The sequence below is a fragment of the Lasioglossum baleicum genome, chromosome 15 (genome assembly GCF_051020765.1).
Source record: "Lasioglossum baleicum chromosome 15, iyLasBale1, whole genome shotgun sequence".
Taxonomy (NCBI): domain Eukaryota; kingdom Metazoa; phylum Arthropoda; class Insecta; order Hymenoptera; family Halictidae; genus Lasioglossum; species Lasioglossum baleicum.
In genome coordinates this window covers 3,899,812-3,920,114 of record NC_134943.1, presented here as the reverse complement: position 1 = coordinate 3,920,114, position 20,303 = coordinate 3,899,812, and the positions used below count along the sequence as shown (strand labels likewise).

Below are 20,303 nucleotides of genomic sequence, written 5' to 3'. Positions count from 1 at the left end.
ATGGAAATACGCGAGATAGAATGAGGGGATGATTCCGAAAGACAAAGTCTCTTGATGGAGTCAAAAATTGTCCGAAATGGAACTGAATGGACGGAACACCACATTGACTGAGCTCCTTCGGTGCGAAATGGGTCTGTGGAGTGGGGATGAGTCGGAGTGGGAACGCGTAGTGGAGTAGGGAGCGCTGACGCGCGGAGTGGGGATCGATGAACGCGATGACGTACTATCGAGCGTCGCTCGGCGACGTGTGACGGTTAATATTAACATTTTTTTCTCCTAGACGAACAGTTTTTTTAAAAATTTGTTTTTTAATATTGCATTGTCATCCAGTTCTGAGCTATGTTTAAAGTTTCAAGTCTCTAGCTCATCGGGAAGTGATTTAGAATTCGATTACAAGATTTGACGCATACAACGACAACGCCAACATCGACAACTCGGCATGCTAATATCTGTGGTTGCCAGGAAAAACGCCGCATGTCCTAATTTCAAAAAATTTCAGTTTATGCATTAATTGAGATTTATAGTATAGGATTTACATCTTTATCAGAAAAAAGTCATGAAAATAAATTCGAAAGGCTTAAAAACATAATGCAATTGAACCGATATCCCATGGCAAAGTATTAGTGACCAAAACTTTAAACGGCCATATCTCGAAAGTGAAATTGTGTGACATGCGGCGTTCTTCCTGACAACCACAGATATAAGCGTGGTAAAATATCGTTCCGAATTTATGCCACGATATTCAGGCTGAGTTATCAAATACAGTCTTAAAGGACTTCCAAAGTTTCCTGTTTAACAATTCTACGAATTAGGACGAACGTTTTAACAACAAAGACCAATTCGCCGTGTAAACTGAGAGTTGGCCGTAAATTAATCTTCACATTTTATAATCACATTTTTGCGCAGCAAGCGAATGCGAGAAAGTCACGTCGGAAATATGAAACTCCGTGCTTAATCGAATGCTATATTAAATTTCTGTTGAATAAACGTCAAGTTTCATTGCGTAACAGTTGCTAACGGTATTCGCGGGCGGCTTTAATCGCGTCTTTGCTCAGAAAATTCATAAACTCAAAAAGTTACGTAAAGTGTAAATCTTTTAGAGGCGCGTAACACCGCGGCGGGGTAAAGGAGAGAGTTCCTCTCGCGTGGGTTTTTAAAGCCCCCTTTTAAAAAATAAAAGCGCATTGACTCGTATTCAGAGCGCGTTGTTAAGAATGCGAGTGTTCTTTTACTCGGGGTTTTAATGACATAATATTCTCAGTCCCGCAAGTTTTAGCATTCTGTTCCACCGTGGGTGTCGTTGCACGGCACTTTTCCTAAATAAATAACTAAACGATCTTGAGTTTCAAAGCATTCGTGAACGAGAGTAGGTTTTCCCTTGACGTGCGCGAACAATTTTTACTCGTATCAGTTGACAGCATTCAGAAACACAAAATTCAAACAGAGACGGCCGTTTACTCTTTGAATTTCCGCGCTGTTTCATTCCGCGAATTTGGCTGAGCTCTTTGTACATGTAAAAAGAATTTTCTGGAAATCTTTCGAGTTATACAAAATTTGCTAAATATAGAGGTTGCATAGCAAAATATTTGATGTTAATAGAAAAATTCTTTTTAGATCAGTGGAAAAGTAGAATCAGTAGAAATACGATTTAAATCTACCTTCACAAATCTTTTCCACAAATATAAAAATTTTTAGTCCTATTACTGGGTCGACACTGTCAATTTACCTGACTATTGGTAAAATGTTGTTTCTACGTCGACAATTGCAGTTACGCTCTAACGGTTATCTTCTTTTTCGGCCATGAACATAGCATCGATATTGAGTTACTTTTATATACAATAACTTTTCGTTTCACCGAAATATTTTTCGCCAGATATTTTTCTCACAATCGAGTTCATGTAAAAATACAGAGTTACACAACTCTCAGAGTAAACATTCAGCCATTTACTATTTTCACATACTGTAAAACCATTGATCCCTTTATGTCTATGTTGTGAGGTGTATTTCTTTAAAATGTGACGTTACGAATGGAACATAATTTGTTGATTTCACGTGTAGATCAAACATGGGTGAATTATTATCCTAGTCTGTTTTATGCAACTATTCTTGAGGAGCGTATGAGGGTTAAAAGATTCACATTATTCACATATTTGTTAAGACAAAGTCAGACATTGTGGTACTCCGAATTATTTTGTTCAATGTTTTCGTACGAAACGTCTTTGGACAAAATATGAAATATATTTTGCTGTTAGTATTTTGGATTGGTACAAAATTGGGGCAGGAATAAAATACCGTACCGAGTAAACTAAACGTAAGTTAGAATAATAAACATGAGCTTCTTGGGATTATTGTGACATCTTACAAATACACCAATTCTCTCTTCGTAAATAACAATTCGATGGTAGAGCAGAAACTGGAAGTGGTGGCAAATAGCCGACAAACGGACGAGCCATTAACTGAGTAAAGAAAAATAACAAGGGAGCTTTTCTTGCCGCAGCACGGAGCGCGAGTAAACCAAGAAGCAGCAACATTCAGCTTCAGTATATCCCAACGTGACAACGGCGCAACGATATCTACGGTCAGTGTGTTAACGGCGGATTAAAGTTCACTCACCGGAGGTCAATTAATAGAGATACACGGGGAGGCGAGCACGCTGCTCATCGACGTATTAGAAGGTTGGCTGATAATCTTTCACCCGGCCGCAATCTGTCTTCTTTGTATTTTTTTTTTATTTTCATGTTGCCTCGTACACGCTCCCGAACCCTTTCCCGTCCCATAATCCCGTTTGTACGGGCGAGCAAAGGGACAGGAGAGCATTTTGAAGCGCGCTTAACAACGTTTATGAAATGAGATACTATTATACGGAGAGTTCAGTGGTTAATCGGTTTAAGTCAAGAGACCGTAAAATGGGGATTCGTGAGATACAGCGAAACAAGCCCCCTCCGCAAGCTTCATCGGTGTGTAGTATCGGAAATTATATAGCACCTTAAACCAGGAGATAAAGCGCCGGACATATTGGACCAGATAAAATTGTCGCAAAGTGCGCCCACCTCGCGGCAATACCAAATGCTGCGCTATTATTAGGTGCTCGTCGAGAAATTGGCAGACATTTGCTCGGTGAAGGAGGATTTTTCTCGCGGGTTAGATACGACTGATCACCCGGAGAAATGATTACGAGCCGCCATTTATCTCCGGACAAACGGGAAACATTCATCGACGATCCAAATTGAAGGATCACGTAAGAAATCCTTAATATTCACTAACTGTTCTGGCTACGCCCTACAAAAACTGGACAACAATATATAGTAGAATGTACGGTAATATGTTCGAAATGTTTTTTAACACGCTTATATTAGCTCGCCGAGTTGTCGTTGTTGTATGCGTCAAATCTTGTAATCGAATTTTAAACCACTTTCCCGATGAGCTAGAGACTTGAAACTTTAAACATAGCTGAGAACTGGATGACAATGCAATATTTAAAAAACAAATGAAAAGAACACTGTGCGTTCAGGAGAAAAAAAAATTTTAATATTAATTGTCACACCTCGTCGCGCGACACTCAGTAGTACGTCATCGCGTTCAGCGATCCCCACTCCGCGCGCCAGCGCTCCCGACTCCACTACGCGTTCCCACTCCGACTCATCCCCACTCCACCATTCAGTTCCATTTCGTCTCTCGGAGTCATCCCCTCATTCTATCGGCGCATTTACATATCTTGCGCGTTTCTATAAATCTTACTATTTCATACCAGTACTACTATGTCTTGCGTTCCATTTAAAAAAGACTAAACACTAGAAAATATATAAAAAAAACTTTTTAAATACCACGCTTATATTAAAATGCACTAAAAAAGAGAGAATAATTTTTTTAGACATTAGTGATTATAAATAAAAGCGTGGAGCGCCCACGAAGATTACGTCAATATAGTTTAGCGCCCACGCATTTATCTATAACCACTAATGTCTAAGCGTGGTTTTTAAAAAGTTTTTTTATATATAATACTTTTTTATTCGATAACACTTTTGCACCGAGAAGTAAACAAGAAAATTTCGATGGCTCATTTGAGATATTTAAAGAACCGAGTAAAAAAAATGTTCGCAACTCAAATTGCCGTGAATTTAAAGATTAAAGTCTGTCCTTTACGTTACTCGATAAAAATAACAAGAATCCATGATTTTGACGGGTCCCGTAAAGGTGAACTAAAAATAAATAATATCAAATGATACCGATGCAACAAAATTCGTCCTACTAGCACAGTCGCGCTCACGTTTCTCCCGATATTTTTTTTCGCAATTCCGGCGAAACTCCTCCGTGCACATCCTCGAGATCCCTAAATATTAATCGAGTCGTGTTGACACAGCGAATACACACTAGCAGCCGATACGGCAGCGGCGATATTCCGGCAAAAACTCAGGGGACCGCAAAGGGTGGAAAGAAGAAGAGAAAAGGGAAAAAGAAGAAGAAGAAGAAGGAGAAGTTCGGTGGCAAGACAACGCCGTTGAATTTCCAGAGTCGGGGGTTTGGTCTATGGACTTTTCATAGCTGACAAAGGCATAACCGTGTGCGGGCGCGGGTGGTGAAATATTCGTGCGTGAATAATGTAGAAATCCGCAAGAAAATATGAAGCAGCGTTACCGAAACGGAACAGGATATTTGCGTGAATATTTCCTCGCGTCGCAGATTCTGCTGAGCGAGAGTGCCGGGGGTTGGTTGGACAATCGAATAGTGAGAGGGGTGTGGAGGGTTAGTTGGCCGAATCTGCAGAGTTATCGCAGGGCTGGCGTGCAGGGCAAGACGCGCGCGACCGGCAAATGGCGTTCGAAATAATTTCGCCAAAGTTCCCCACTAAATTATTAATACTGGCGGGCCGGTGGCGCCTGCTGACTCGGTTGTCCTCAGTTAAATGTGCTGTTTAATTAGGAAATCCGCAATTGTGGTAAGGCGGGGATTGTCAACGGTTGTACCGCTTTCCCCACCAGCGTCGGCACAACATTTTCACGCGATGACCGCTAGCCAGACGACAGATTGCCTGTATTGCAATACCGGTGCCGTTGCGGAACGAGCTCAAAACTATTCCGCGCGCAGACCCCCTCTCGTCCTCTTCCTCTTCCGGTACAACCACCCCCTCTCTCTCTCTCTCTCTCTCCATCGACCACCCCCGCAGCTCACCTACACACTTTGTGCGGCGCGCTGCGTGGACGTGCAATTACCCGGCGAACAAGAGTTTTCGAAATTACACGGTCGGATCCGCTTGACATAACGGAATTCACACGCGCTATATAAAGTTTCTTTTTATTGGGAAAAGGGGCCGGCACACACGTCGAAAGGGGCTCCACACGATCCACCGTGATAACCTAGGCCGCGCAACTCCGCCAGTAAAATGATTTTTGAATTAAATTCGAGGCAACGAGGATCGCCGCCGCGCGTTATCGGTAAACGCGAGAGAGCGAGTATTTAAGTCTCATTCGGTGAAATTTTAATTAGATCCCGCGACCTCGCGGAATCTCTATTACGCCTCCGGTGAAATTGATTTCGATCGATTTATTATAATGTAGAATTCGATGGGACACAACTTTTCGGGACTTAACCGTTTAAACGTGTTAATCATATGTGTTAGTAATAAATATGTTTAATGTGCGGCGGCGAGGTTGAAATTGATGGGTGTATTTATGCTGATGCGAGTTTCATTAATATTTTGAATCGCTATATTGGAGGATATAACTTTTTCGGAACTGCATCGCGTGGCTTGGGTTTTGTTTCGATTAGTTTATTAAAAGAAAATTCAAAAGTACTGCTATTAATTTACTTAAAATTGTATTGATTGTTTTAAAAATACGTTCCTCATTTCTCTAATTTTTAATCATTTATAGTTCACAGCAACGATAATCGATTCCGATAAAATTTGACCACGCCTTATCGTACAATGTGAATGAAGTGTGTAAGTATGAAAAACGCTGACTATTACAAATTATTACCGGTTCGTAAAAATAATTTGCTCTCACAGTATTTTGAAACATGTTTGAATAATTTCGGGTCAGTTCTAATTGAAAATTATTCACAAGTACTAAATACGTGAAGTCCATTACAGTGTTCGAACAATTTGGTAATTTTTTGAAAATACGTGAAAAATGGTTTAACTTTAACAAATACATAGCTTTGGTATTCAAGCAATGGTTATTCGCGGTCGCGTAAAAATCGCTTCGCTGCAACTGCGTTTTCGTACAATATTGTTAATGGACCAGTAATGTGCCCGGGGATCCAAGTATACGTCAATTTGAACGAAATTCTGTAATTGAGAAGCTGTGTTTAAAAGTGGAAGTTACGGGCAGTTCGTTAACATTTTCTAGAAAATTGGAAACCCCTGCATAGCAGCTGCGTGTTCTATATGCTAACTATGTAGTTGCGCCGAGGGGGATCAAATATAATAAAATCAAGGATATGCGTAAAGGAATTTACATTATGGAAAAAACGTGATCTTATTTGGAATGCATTAAATATTTTCGCTTCTCGATCGTGATATCTGTAAATTTTTTAAATGCTAAGGTAACACGAGCTTTGCTGCTTTTACTTGCCGCGGAATTACAAGGGGGAAACGTAATTACAGGAAAAATCCCAGGAAATGACATTTGAATTTGATGAAAGGAATAACTGGATCCTCTGAGGTTTACGCAAATTCTACGTAAATATTCGTGTTAATGGTTGCTCATGATCTTGTAAAGGAGTGATATACTAAAGCACCATAAATTTTAAAATAAATGAGCATAAATGTGTACATAAAAATGAATGTTAAAAAATTTAATCTTAACTTTAATTGATAAAGTAATTAATACACTACTTTGTTTTTTGAAAGAGTTGAAATCACTTTTGAAGCAAGAAAACTATTATTTTATTACTTTCGTATTATTGTGAACAAAAATACATATTACAAAATAATGAATACTAAAACGTAGGTACGACAGTTCAATTACAGTAAATTGTTACAGATGTTTGAAGAAGGTTAGATTGCAAACGACGAAGATTGACGGTGGATTGAAATCGATAACTTCGTTAAAACGAGAATATCCACATTTAGATGTGCAAACGTACATACGTGTATGTTATTAACGTTCAGTCACTTTTGTAAAAGGATTACATATTCAATGGAAATACCGATGAATATTGTAAAAAGATAATTGAAAGGGTGTTCAACGAGATTACCAATCAGCTTATAAAAATGTCCGATATTAATTTCTCGAACGTGATACGAGAGACAACGTATGATATTTTTCAGTGTCTGCTCCATTAAAATTCATTACATCGACAAGAGGGCGAAGCAAAAATTCAGACAATATGCAAACGTAACATTTACAGTCACATTTGTTAGTTAAAATGGTTTATTTATATTTCCCATACTGCTCTAAAGAGATTTTAAATTGTTACCAAGAACAGATATTGAAAATATCTGAAATTCTTTAAGTCGAAATTAGAATAATACTATGTTAGTTCACCCAGTAATTTGATCTGACCTTTTTCGTAATGGTGAAATATATTATTTCACCCCCTATTAATTTCTCTTCGTCGACCTCTTTATAAGCGCATCACTATCCCAACCTCCAGTCTATCTGATTGCGAGAAAGAGCTAGAATAATGAGGCCAGTAAGGAGAAACAGAACAGAAGCGAAACGTCAATAACCACCCAGACACCAACAATCTTTCTCGTGAAAAGCAGAATCCATCCGGAAAGAATGGTAGGTAACGCGTTGTGAAAGGATTGTTATCGTTCTGCGAATCATTACGCTTATTCTTGCCGTAATTCTTTCCAGCGATTCAAAAGGAATGACCGTTCCATTTGTAACCAAGAAAAGTGACACTTGTTTCACAGTGCAAATTGCATCACAGTTTGTCCTTCGTTACTGCATTCTACAGGAAATATTTCCAACTATTGGCAAACCTCTTTTGACATAACGTCATTTGTGAATTTTTCCTTTGATTCTACAGAATTCTTCTCTGATTTGATTAAATTGGTAAATGAAGAGCAAACATTTATTGCATCGATGGTTTAATTGATGAAACAGCTTGGAAATATACATATAAATGTTCGAATAATTGGGTAATCAAATCCTCGGATAATGAATCAAATATTCCTCCTGATCATCGCAAGATGTATGCAGTGGTAATAAAACTTCTCGTACAGGGAAAATCTTCATGGAAAAATGGAGAACATGGTCGAGGGAATAAACCGTGTGCAAGGATGTCAAACTTAACCACTAACTCACACGCACACACTTCCAAGGTGTGTAGAGAGACGAATGACTCTTGGAAACAAGTTCCCTTGTTCGTGTGCCGCGACAGCATTATATTCCACCGAATGATCAAGGGACAGAGTGGCAAGAAAGAATGACACGAAAATCGACAGGAAAATTTTCGTGTGGACGAGCATACACCAACGTGATCATCATCCCTCCGACTTTCTCGACGAATATCAATGGCTGCGGTTGAAGTAACATGCTTCCCTCGTGGAAAAGAATGTTGCTGTGTGGGTAGCTAATTAATGCGACGATCAGCAGAATCGTGTCCGCCATTCTCTACATGCGCACTGCGAAATCCTGCCCCTGTAACCACAGGCTAGAAATAATGTATATGGAAATTTACTGTTTTCAACTTTCTCCGGATAAACCTCTTCCCCCTTCAGCATTGTTAGTATATTTTATTACCGCTTACTTCTCTAAAAGTATTCCGAAAACATTCCTGCGTTGTAAGATCGGTTGGAAGATTTTGATTATTACGGCGGGAATTGTCAATGCAAATTTTTAGTTCCTCCGACGAAATGATTTTGCCAGATTAAAGTTTGTACATGGACGTATCAAATATTTGTTAACCCTCATCTGTCCCGCGTGTCAATTTGATTCATTTTTTCATTTATTCTAAATAAATAGTACGTGCTGCACGATCTTTTACTGCAAGTGAAAAACTGTTTTCGAACAGAATTTCATCAAGTTAACCCTTCGCTGCGTAGTGTATCATATCTGATACAGTGAACAAATCTGGTATATAGTAAACTAAGAATGTGTTTTTTTACTATTCTACACATTTTATCTGATTTGATAAAATGCTGTTTTAATTTTTTTAAATATTTTTCTCTTAAATAAAACACAAAAACTGACCTTCTGTCAATTTTTTCATCCCAATCAAAAAAATCATGCAGTGAAGGGTTAAGTGCGAAAAAATGGGAATTTATGATCACTCATAAATTGGTTTATTGAGCGATGTCCCTTTTGTCACAGGAGTGCCATATGGTAGACGTTAACTCCTCGGTTCCGGAGTCACGAAGTTCCCCTGATTCCGCGGAATTTTTATGGTTGCTGGTTCACCGTGTTTCAACCGCAGACAGATGATGTGTTCAGTGATCTCTTTAAGAGCAATCGTTCAACTGATTTCCGAGAAAACCCGTCAACAATTCCCAGAAAGAAAGAAGCCGAATCTCCGTTTAGTCGATCAATATGTTCCATGAGATTTTTCTATCCCGCGGAATTAACGCTGCTTTGTATTCCGCTCAAATTTCCATCCGGATTGGCTACTTGACGAATACATTAGTCTAGACCGGGCATATACTTTGAAGTAGACGCATCGATCGTCATAAGTGAATTCGTTCCCTCGAATATAACCGGAGACGTACTTGGAATACTTGGTGGTTCTAAGAATTTTGAGGGGATGGCTCATGAATGCAAATTAAAACGTCCGCCCGACTCCTATGACGCGCCTCTTTCCTCGTTTCCGTTATTTGATTTCCCGTATAAGCGGCATTCAGAAGTCGATAAGCCACGGCACAGTCTAAGACTGAAATAATGAATGCCCGGTAAACAGGTCTCGTTGTTTAAAATCTCCGTTTATTTCGCCGAGCTGCCAGTATTTTTTATTTTCCGGCGAATGACCGTCGCGTGCAGGGTGGACCAATCACTTCGACCACTTTGAACATTTTGTAATAATACGAACAAAAATTATGTACACAATAATTGCATGGCATAGGGAGGGAAACGGATTTTTTTACACACATTGTTTCGATAATTTCTCGTTAACCACACATTAGATTTAGGACATACGAAGGTCAATACATATTTACGCAGCATTTGATACCCTATCGATTCAAAAGAAATCATGGTAATCTTGAAAGCCTTAATAAAAAATATTCGCGCCATAATATTCCCCCCTATACATATACCATGCAATTCGGTATACTATTATTTTCTCGTATTGTTACCAGAGTTAGGCAAAAATTTAATCAATGATTGACGAATAAATTTCTACTTGAATCGTTAATCGCGCAATTAACAATTAAACTCCTACTTTAGTCTTTACATTCTTTTCAACATTCTTTTCAATGGTAATCGTCAATCGGATAATTGATTAATGATTTCGAAATGAAATACGGAATCAAAACTGTATGCATGTCGAAAAAAATGTAAACTGAGTTTTTGTTGAGATATATTTCCGTCAATTCTTCATCTCCGCTCTCTGACTCTCTCTCTCTCCTAACAGTTCATGGATAAACCGTGTGCCGGCTAACTTCAACAATTGATTAAATTAGTCTTCGACTTTTCGATGATTTCTTTTTTTAATCAACGATTGTCGATTAACTTCATCAATCGATTGAATCAATCGTCGATTTTTCAATGATTACCTTTTTTAATCGTACACATCAATCAATCATGATTAAAATTTCGATTGATTAATGCCCAACTCTGGTTGTTAGAAATAATGGAAATATTTAGTGGTCAATGTTCTTGGTCCACCCCGTACTTCATAAATATATATTTTTTTGGCCAAGCCTTGTATTAGATGGCTTGAATCCGGCCTGGAAAAATGGGTCAGCCGAAATTACCATGAATTATACCTGCGGCCTTTTTTCCGGCGTAAAGTGAAAGAGAAGTGCGCGTTAATTTCATACGATTTTTCATATCGCCGGGGCAGAAAACTACATAAACGGCCGGGGCAGACTAAATTCGAGTTCGCGAATCGCGTTATGTCCGAGTGGAGGCGGACCAAAGATTATTTAATTAAGACTCGTTCGTTGCGCCTTTGGTATTCCTTGCCATTTTTAGCTCCGAAGTAAATGGCCTCGTTAAATTTCTTTGCCGGCGCCGCGCAGGATTTAACGAACTGCTCGACACAGCGCGAACGTTTACGTTGTTGACTAATCCCCTCTCCCCACTCTTCTTTGGTCGACTGTATTGCATATTCCTTCGTTTTTTTCTTGTACTGCTTCTCTTTCTCCCCCCACTGTTTCACCCCCCGCCCCACCGCGCTGTCTGAGTTCTATAACCCTATTTGGACAGAAATTGGGCACTAACGAAGCAAAACGACGCGGTAATTGTGGAAAGAGTAAAAGACTACTAACCCAGTTATAGAATTTACGGCCCCCGGCCGCAAAAATATCTCCGTCCGCTTTGTACCAATTTGCGGGGAAGAAATATGCCCCCGCTTTGCCGCAGGAAGAAACAATGCGAAGACAAAGTTACGAACTCCGACGGAAGAATTTTTAGCAGCGGCCCACACGCAAAAAAGAACGGTGATTTTTATTCGAATCACCACGTCGTTTATCTCCGTGTTTAAAACCGAGGTTAGGTTACTGTTAGCACCGTTAGCTGCAGTAAAAAAGTAATATTTTACGAGCGATACGAGAATCCTCTGTGAACGGTACGAGAAACATTAAAAAGATAATGTTCAACAATTGCGAAAATATAATTTTTCAGAGCAAATTTAAAAATATGTGGCGAATACCGTGAAAAGTCAGTTCTCTTTGAACATTATACCTGAGACACAATGGCTCAAATCACCCCTGTTTTATATACTTTATATGAAAATCTTCACTGAAATGGAAATTAATTTATCCAGGCAATCCGCGCGACAATCCGCGAACAATATTGGATTGTTAAATGTGTATGGACCAATTTTTACGGTTTAGTTACGACTACACTACGGACTTTCATTTAAATTTTCATTTTCGTACAATATTTTATAAAAGTCTGAATTGAGAGGAAATTTCTCTTGTCGACTATAAGCGCTTACGTGAGAATATAATAAAAGTATATTCCGCGGATTTTATGCTATTCTGGCAAAGCTTGAACAAGTGAAATATAAAAGTTTTCTTATGGACATCAGAAGAATTTAAGAACATTATGAAATTATTTTCGACACATTAACATCAGCAACAGAAAAAATACATTTTTATTTAAATTCCATTTCTTACAATTGACTCCGGGAATTTTTGTTTTGCATAAAAATCCATATTAGTCCATGTATAACCCATTATAAATGTACATCATTTCAACTGAAAAGAAGCCACTTGCAATTAGGATTTATACAATTGGTTGAAAATAATTTTGTACTTCATTGATAAATGAAAAGAGTATTTTTTAAATAATCAGATATTATATCTGTAAAATGATGATCATTTTCATTCAAAATATTTCGGTTTTGAATGGGTTCCTTTGGGATCTTTGGATCATATGTATACAACTGCGACAAAATCTGTCCATCGCCGATTATAAAATTTTGTGCAAGCTGTATTTAGTATACCAATAAAGCTTAATGCGACATCAAAGTTAGTCGTTTATTTTATATAGAAACTCAAATACCTGCAGCTTGTGCTCTCACTGGAAAGTTTAGTGAGCGGTATCGATCTTCCGACGCGCAGCGTTTATTGCTAATGACGTTAAAGATTTATTCAGACGTCATCCTTTGAAACCAGCGCTATACGCCACTTGTCAAGACACTTTTTCAACTTCGGAAATTAGTTTAGTGTTTAGCATTACGTTGACTTAGCATTTGTATTCAGTTGTTGAAGACCGACAGACGCCATTGGAGACCGGCTAACCTCAAATTCTCTACGCTATTGTTTCTTTATTTACCAGGTCTCGATAATTGCTCCTAACAGATAGGATCGAATTTTATTCTATCTTTAGGTGAGCGCAGAAGCGAAATTTCATTTTGATGGTTTTAAACAGCATTGAAAATTTCTAGGATAGCAAGGAATAAGGGGCATTTATCAGACGTGGTAACGCTCATTACCAGACTGCAGTTTTTTATGCAAATTTACATTTTTACGGGCAAGAATCACGAGACCGAGGTAAAATGGAATTTTCTTTCTGAGCCAACAATTTCCGCGTGTTATAAATTATTTACGAAAGAGTAGACTATTTTTTTGAACAATTTTATGAAGATCCGGCTTAGATGAAGACTTTACTGTATGTACGGTGGGTGTACGAAGTATTCGTACACCTTTCAAAAACTAATAACTTTTTTATAATTATACCAAACGACCTGATTTTTTATAATCAATTAGAAGCATTGGGTTACGAAATGATATGGGCCCAAATAAAAAAGTTTTAAAAAATGCCTTATTTATTTTTGCATGTAACCTTGTAAATTATAATTTCTGGAAAATCTTTTTTGCATATCATTTCGTAAACCAATGCTTCTAATTGATTATACAAAATCAGGTCGTTTAGTACGATTATAAAAAAGTTATTCTGTTTTAAAGGGTGTACGAATACTTTCTACACCACCTGTGTAATGACACCAATCTACAAAACATATTTTTAATATTTCAGACATAGAGGCCCACATCAAAAAATTTTAACCAACAATTTTTAACACTTTCTCTGTAATTCTGACCAACTGCAATTTTCTCAAAAAAATTTTTTTCAAACTAAACTTATTGTAAAATAATTGCTCTAATTTCTGAAAAAAAAACCAACACGTATTGTCCCATATGAAAAATGATTATTGTGATTCACTGTAAATAGCGAATGATTAAGCACAGGCAAATGAGTGACGCGGAGGACACTCACTTCGGAATAGGAATGCACTATGTCACGGCATATATCCTTTAGCGCGGCATTGTTATTCAAAGTGTCACGAGTCGCTTCAAGGGGAAGAAGAACTAGCGGAATCAGTTTAAAGAGGAGCACATGAGTATAAACAATATTTTCGATATGCTAATAATCCAGAGTACGATATCAAGATACATGTATGCCCGGTGGCACAGTGATCCAAACATTCATGCAACATTCATGAGCCATCGTCCGTATCGCTTCACCCTTTCAGTTCCCCGTGCAGTAAATCCTTGTCATATCGTATCTCCCGGCTTTCAAGCATTAAAGAACCTCCTCGCGACGGTTTCTTTAAAAGTGTGATTTTTCTCGGGCTGATTTGCGAACGCATTCCTTTTGCTCGGGGACGCGCGCATTAATGCAATGACACAAAACAGACAAACAAGCGGATGGAACGAATGAATAATGAGATTCGAAGAGAAAAGGACGCCGAGGATGAATGGATCTCTAGCTCGGAGTTGGTGACACTACTACAGATAGTACTACCTATCCCATAGCGTGTCTAAGTAATACAATATTTCACTGAATTTCTTATACAAATTGTCTTATTATGCTGTTCCAATATGGACGTATAGTATTCGAATCTGGGCCTGTGCCAGACCAGAAACATTCAAGTGAGACCTTAAAGACAACAGTTGCTCCATTATGTGTTTGTGGCAGAGTTGTGCTAATTCAATTACGTTGTAATTCAATTACGCAATTGAATTACGTTGTATTTCAATTATATAGTAATTCAATTACGCAATTGAATTACATTGTATTTCAATTATATAGTAATTCAATGACACACGTCGTAACTGAATTATATAATTCAAATTTTTCAATTAATTCAATTACTAAGTATTTTAATCAGATGTGTAATTGAAATACAATATAATTAAAATATACATGTAACTGAATTCCAATGTAATTCAATTACGTTGCAATTATAATTTCTGGCGTAATTCAATTGTAACTCTGCACAACTCTGGTTTGTGGAGATATCATTCATGAAGATGTTAAAGCACTAATAAAAAAAAAGTGGTGACAGTGTAAACAAATTTCTAATGAAGTGAACAAAAATGTATTAGAAATACAAACGCCAGATATCTAAAGAATAGAGATATTATTCGAGGATAAACAGAGGTCAATCTAAAGTATTTTTCAGTTATAAGGTGATTTATCGTAAGTATAAAATATTTAAATTGATTTTTTTTTCACTTTCCACATTTTTCCAAATATCAAATAACAGCAAGGTTAAAATGACTAATAAACACCTGCAAAAATTGCTGTACCATTATTCAGAATATTGTTTACATTACTAAACATTCAAGTATTGTATGAGAAATAATGTGAATAATAAAATATAATGAAATAATGAGAAGAGAAATGTTTAATTTTCGAATTATATAAAATAGCTCCGAGTGCAAAGGGTTAATATCTTGTGTATCCAATCAGCAGCAAACATTTGTCGACTACATTTGAACAAACATTTACCACTACAAACTGTACAAGTATTAGACCAGGTTGAAGAAACTTCAACGGGTATTACTAGACATATGTTAGAAATATAGATAAGCTCAGACCGGAAGCTTATCTAGTTTCTAGTTTCTAGTGAGGTAACAGTATATATGTATAGTACAGTGGTTATTCGCTGTATATGAGCTGGTGTATTGATCGACCATTTCAATTAAAATCTGGTTCTACTGTTTCAAAGGTATCAATTTTCGAACGATATATTCCCCGGTGCGAAAAAACTCGGGCCCATTGAATTTCTGGTGTGAATACGTTTTTCGTAAAATTTTTATCCGACATATTGCTGTTTCGTCAAATATGTCTATGTTTGAATAACAAATAATTGAATACCATTATTGAAACCCGTGTCGCAACAGTTCACCAGACATCGACAAACATAATATCACGAGAGAGAACGGTTGAATTCTCGTTGCAGGAAGTTGTTTTTTCCTAGCTCGTTCAAGCAAACTAGGACATCTGGTTTAACCGGTTGTCAAAATTTTAGGTGACTCCACAATTTTTATTCTGAATAATAATGACATAAATGTTTTTTCCGTGATTACAAAAATTCTTCAAATTTTGAGGAGCTGCACACATTTCACCACATCAAATTTTATATGACCTCCAGTAAACAAATTTGACATAACCCCCGGGTATAATTAAAAATTAACATGCTTACAAAAATATTTACAAAAATGCTTGCAAATATTTTCGAACCCACGATCGAATGCGAATAGCTAATAATTTAAGCTGGTTGCTATAAAATTACAATTTAGGTGGAAAGTTTGCAACCCAGTGTCAAAATGGCTCCAAGTCCCGCCATCCGAGGGCTAATCAAAATTTATAGTCTCCCAGCCTGACAAAAGAATCGCTGTTAGTTACCAGAGCATCTTTTTGAGGTATTAAAATGCAATGTTTCATGTAGCCCTTCGACCTACGACATCGACAGAACCCGTTTTTCGGAGATCTATTTTACGACCACGCTATATCATTTCCACCAAGGGTGTATTTGGCGGATGAGCTACACTGGAGTCGTAAACTTCTTTTTTTGGCTAACCTCAGAAGCTTACTCCATGTCTTGGAACAAACCGTCCGCAGAAATTTGAGACAAGGGAGATTTGATCCCTTCAGAGACCAGGGTCGCAGACCTCTTACAGCTTTAAGATGTAAGCCGTGTTCTCTTGAAAAAATTATCTGGAACGTTCCGCTTGCTTTCACTGCCTTCAGCCTATTGTTGGCTTGCCTACTAATCTCGTTAGACATTTCTAGCGGAAAGTTATAGATACATTCTTCCTCACTGACAATATCCAATATACAATATACATATCTACAACATATGTAGTTTGTTTCACTACAATATCGTTCATTCATAAGAAAAGTGACACAACTCAAAATATTATATTTCTAAAACAAGTACAATAATAAATATATAAATTATAGTGTACTTTTTATAACTAATGTGTACATGAGAATTAACATAGTATCTAAATAACAACAAATTATTTTACATTTCTATGTTGGTGATATACAATTCAAAAAAATTGGCAATTTTAAATAATTTTCAAATGACTCTCCTGTAAAATTTCCTATTTTTGACTTATGTCACTTTTCTTATGAATGAACGATATATTTCCGTGTACATTCATTCTTTCTTCCCAGTAACTTTGCTTTTCCGACGTGTTACGTTCCATTCGTAATACGCGGGAAACCGAAACTTGTAGAACAATTTCAAATTGATTGGTCTAATACTTTTTTCTTGAAAAAAAATGTAAAAGCACGCGTAATTCTAGCTGGCGTGGAATAAAATAAAAAAGCCCGATAGGATAAAGTGTTACTCTTTCTTTTTTTCTGTCACTTCATTGCATCCATATTGCATTAATGACGATCACATTCCATTATCGCGAGATGCATGCCAGACCGGAAAGCTCTCCGTCAAGTTCGCGTTATTAAATATAGGGGAGTTGGTAATTTTACATCAGCCTGCGAAACGATCACCACGTGCGTCGCGCATCCGCCTTTGAAGCGTCTACGTTTCACGCGTCATGTGGCATCCAACTAATTACGCAAACAGCTCAATGAACCAGACGAACAATAAATTAATACTCTTTGTGTCCGGTAATTAACAATGCGTCGGCTAATTAAAACTGTGTTTGATGGCGCGGAACATACTATCCGGAATGATTTTGTAATCATTACCCAGAACTTTACATGCGAGATTGTTAATTCAGAGACTTAGAAAATCTGTGCTACGACGCAATTTTTGTGATTTTTTATCCCATTTTAAAAGCACTCGATAAAGTCGTTCGAACTTGTTACTTTATATCGTTAAATCTACTTAAATCCATTTCGTAAACTTTCATACTTTAAAGCGCCACGGTAAAAAGCTGGCAGAAGTTTATTTTCTGCATGAGAAATTTTATTCAATTAAAAATATTGGTCAATATTATTATTAGACTGCGGATTTTATGTGTTTATGTCAAAAATGAACAGCTGTAATTCGTAACAGTAAAAAGATTAAATGAGTGTAACAGTATCGATACACTATTTTTATCATATCAAAATTATTAATGAGGAAAATATATTGTTATTCGGCTTCTATAGATCGTATTTGATTATTACTAGTTTTGGTTGTCATTTTACGTTTTTACTGTAACAGTATCAAACGAGCATCACAAAACAATGAAAATAAAAGTTGTTTGCATGAGTCAATGACGTGAATTGTGAAATAAAAATTTATTTTATAATAGAATGACACTGATAGAGAAAAACTGCAGCTATTGTTGGACGAACCACATAAATCATTTGAAATGAAATTGTATGCAATATACATAAATATATATTAAACAGTTGAAGAGCAAATATTGGATCGTAACATAAATCATTTCGGTTATCTTCAATATCTTCTTTCCACTTATTAATAAGAATAAATATTAAAATAAGGACATATTTACATTTGAAACCGAACAAATTCGTGTTCCAACCTAATAAAATATAATTACAAATTAGCAGTGTAAACGTGGAAACAATGAGCAAATATTTAAACATGAGACAGGAATGGATGTTATGGATTCGCAGCTTAACTGAAATTGCTGTCATAGAGTATCGATGCATGGAACGATATAAAGTAATTAATTATTACATTCGAAGGTATCCGAGCATTTCGGGATCGATACCGGCAGATGTAAATTGCGGATGTATTTGGATTAGGACTGCCTCAAGACTCGTGGATGGGCAGTCAGTCAATGGCAGGCTCTCCTGGTTACCGTAATTATCAGTGCCAGAATCGCAATCAGAGATACTGTCAGGATTATAAGTGCGACGAGAGAAACTGGATTTGCACGAATTCATCAATGTTGGATATACTAAATCCTTGCAGACCTATCACCGCACTGACTAACCCCGCTTGTGCAAGCCCTTAAACTCAAGGATAAGTAGTTGTGCTTATCTGCTAAAACTAAATAAGCAGTATTAACGTTATAAATGGAATACCACACAAAACTAGAGATAAAAAGAGACACGAAACTTTTTAATAGATGCTAAACTTCACTATACTAATCGTAACTTTACTAAATTTGAAAAGTATTCTTAATAGTAACAGAAAAATTTGTCTCATTTCTTTAATTATAATCTTTAAAACTAAATCTACCGAGCACTAAAAGCGATTAAAATGTTTTAGCTTACAAATACGACGGGGCTCTATTTATTTAGACTTTGTACAATTTTTATTATACAATATGTGCTTGGATAAACAAATTTTTTGAAATCAATTTCCATGTAAGCAACTTCATAATTTCTGTCTAGTTCAAATACTCCATTTGGAACATTTAATAAAATGGTTTCCAATCCAGAATGCGTTCCACTACATTTTTCCAGCATCTCCACGAAGTTTCTCTGGAGAAAAGTTATAACCGTGTTATAACTTTATTATAAGTCCCTAACTATGCAAAATAGAGAAATGCTCCAAGTGAATATTATTCGCATCGGTAGCAGCTATCCAAAGAAGAAACATTAATACGGCATTTCATCAACAAACAATGGAGAAGAATCTTTTGTAACTGCTGACCTCTCTGCTACATTTCATTAGAAAGAATAAAGTCAGCTGTCGTTCCGAAAAAACGGCATTGTGACACTTTATGTGGCGCATCCTGTCTGTCACGTGTACTTCTTTAGGTTTTTGTGACCCTGAAGAAAGATGATGATTGGAGTGGTCGTCTTAAAACTGAGCGGAAAGACGAAAATATCACTTCTTTCGCATGTAAAGGTCGTCCAACAGATACTGAATATTGCAGAGACATGATGTATCGCGTCCTTTTGATGCATTCAACAAGTTCATTCGCTTGAGTATCGAGCGGCTATGTGACAATTTCATATAGAGAATAATATCGACATTCTTTACAAACTTCTTTGAAAAAACGTCCCAGTTTAAATAACGCGACTATATACGTAATATTCACAAAATGTGTTCTTCTTATTTCTTTATTTATAATTAGTAAAAAGTATTATAAAAATTGTGCTAAAAAGAATGTATACTTTACAGAATTCTATTGGAGGTTGAGATCGAAAATAATATTATTAATGACTTCTCGTGGATAGTCAATTTAATAGTTGATTTACAAAATGTATTATAAAAATGTAATATTTTAAGCAACAAAGAGTTTTTAATCTCAACACTCTCCCTTTCAATCGAATTTACATATCTATCATAATTATTTAGAATTTACCTTTTCTTATAAAAATAGCTCAGTGATCAGAATAAAAATTGAGACATAAATGAGAAAGAAGTTTATAAAAACGTGGTAAAAATGAAAGGTTTTTAAGTTGTTTTACAATTATTCCTATATAATAATAATATCCTATATAATAATTACATTAACATGTAAGAGTGTAATAAATAATCTTTGACAAAGGGACGTGCAGTTTCGAGGATTTATTGCAAAC

At 36.7% G+C, this 20,303-nt stretch overlaps 1 protein-coding gene across 1 annotated transcript in view; it reads left to right on the top strand.

The window, feature by feature from the left end:
* Sol1 overlaps window positions 1–20,303 on the top strand; it is a 667,060-nt gene that overhangs the window by 554,672 nt on the left and 92,085 nt on the right. The gene's annotated exons all lie outside the window — the stretch shown is intronic.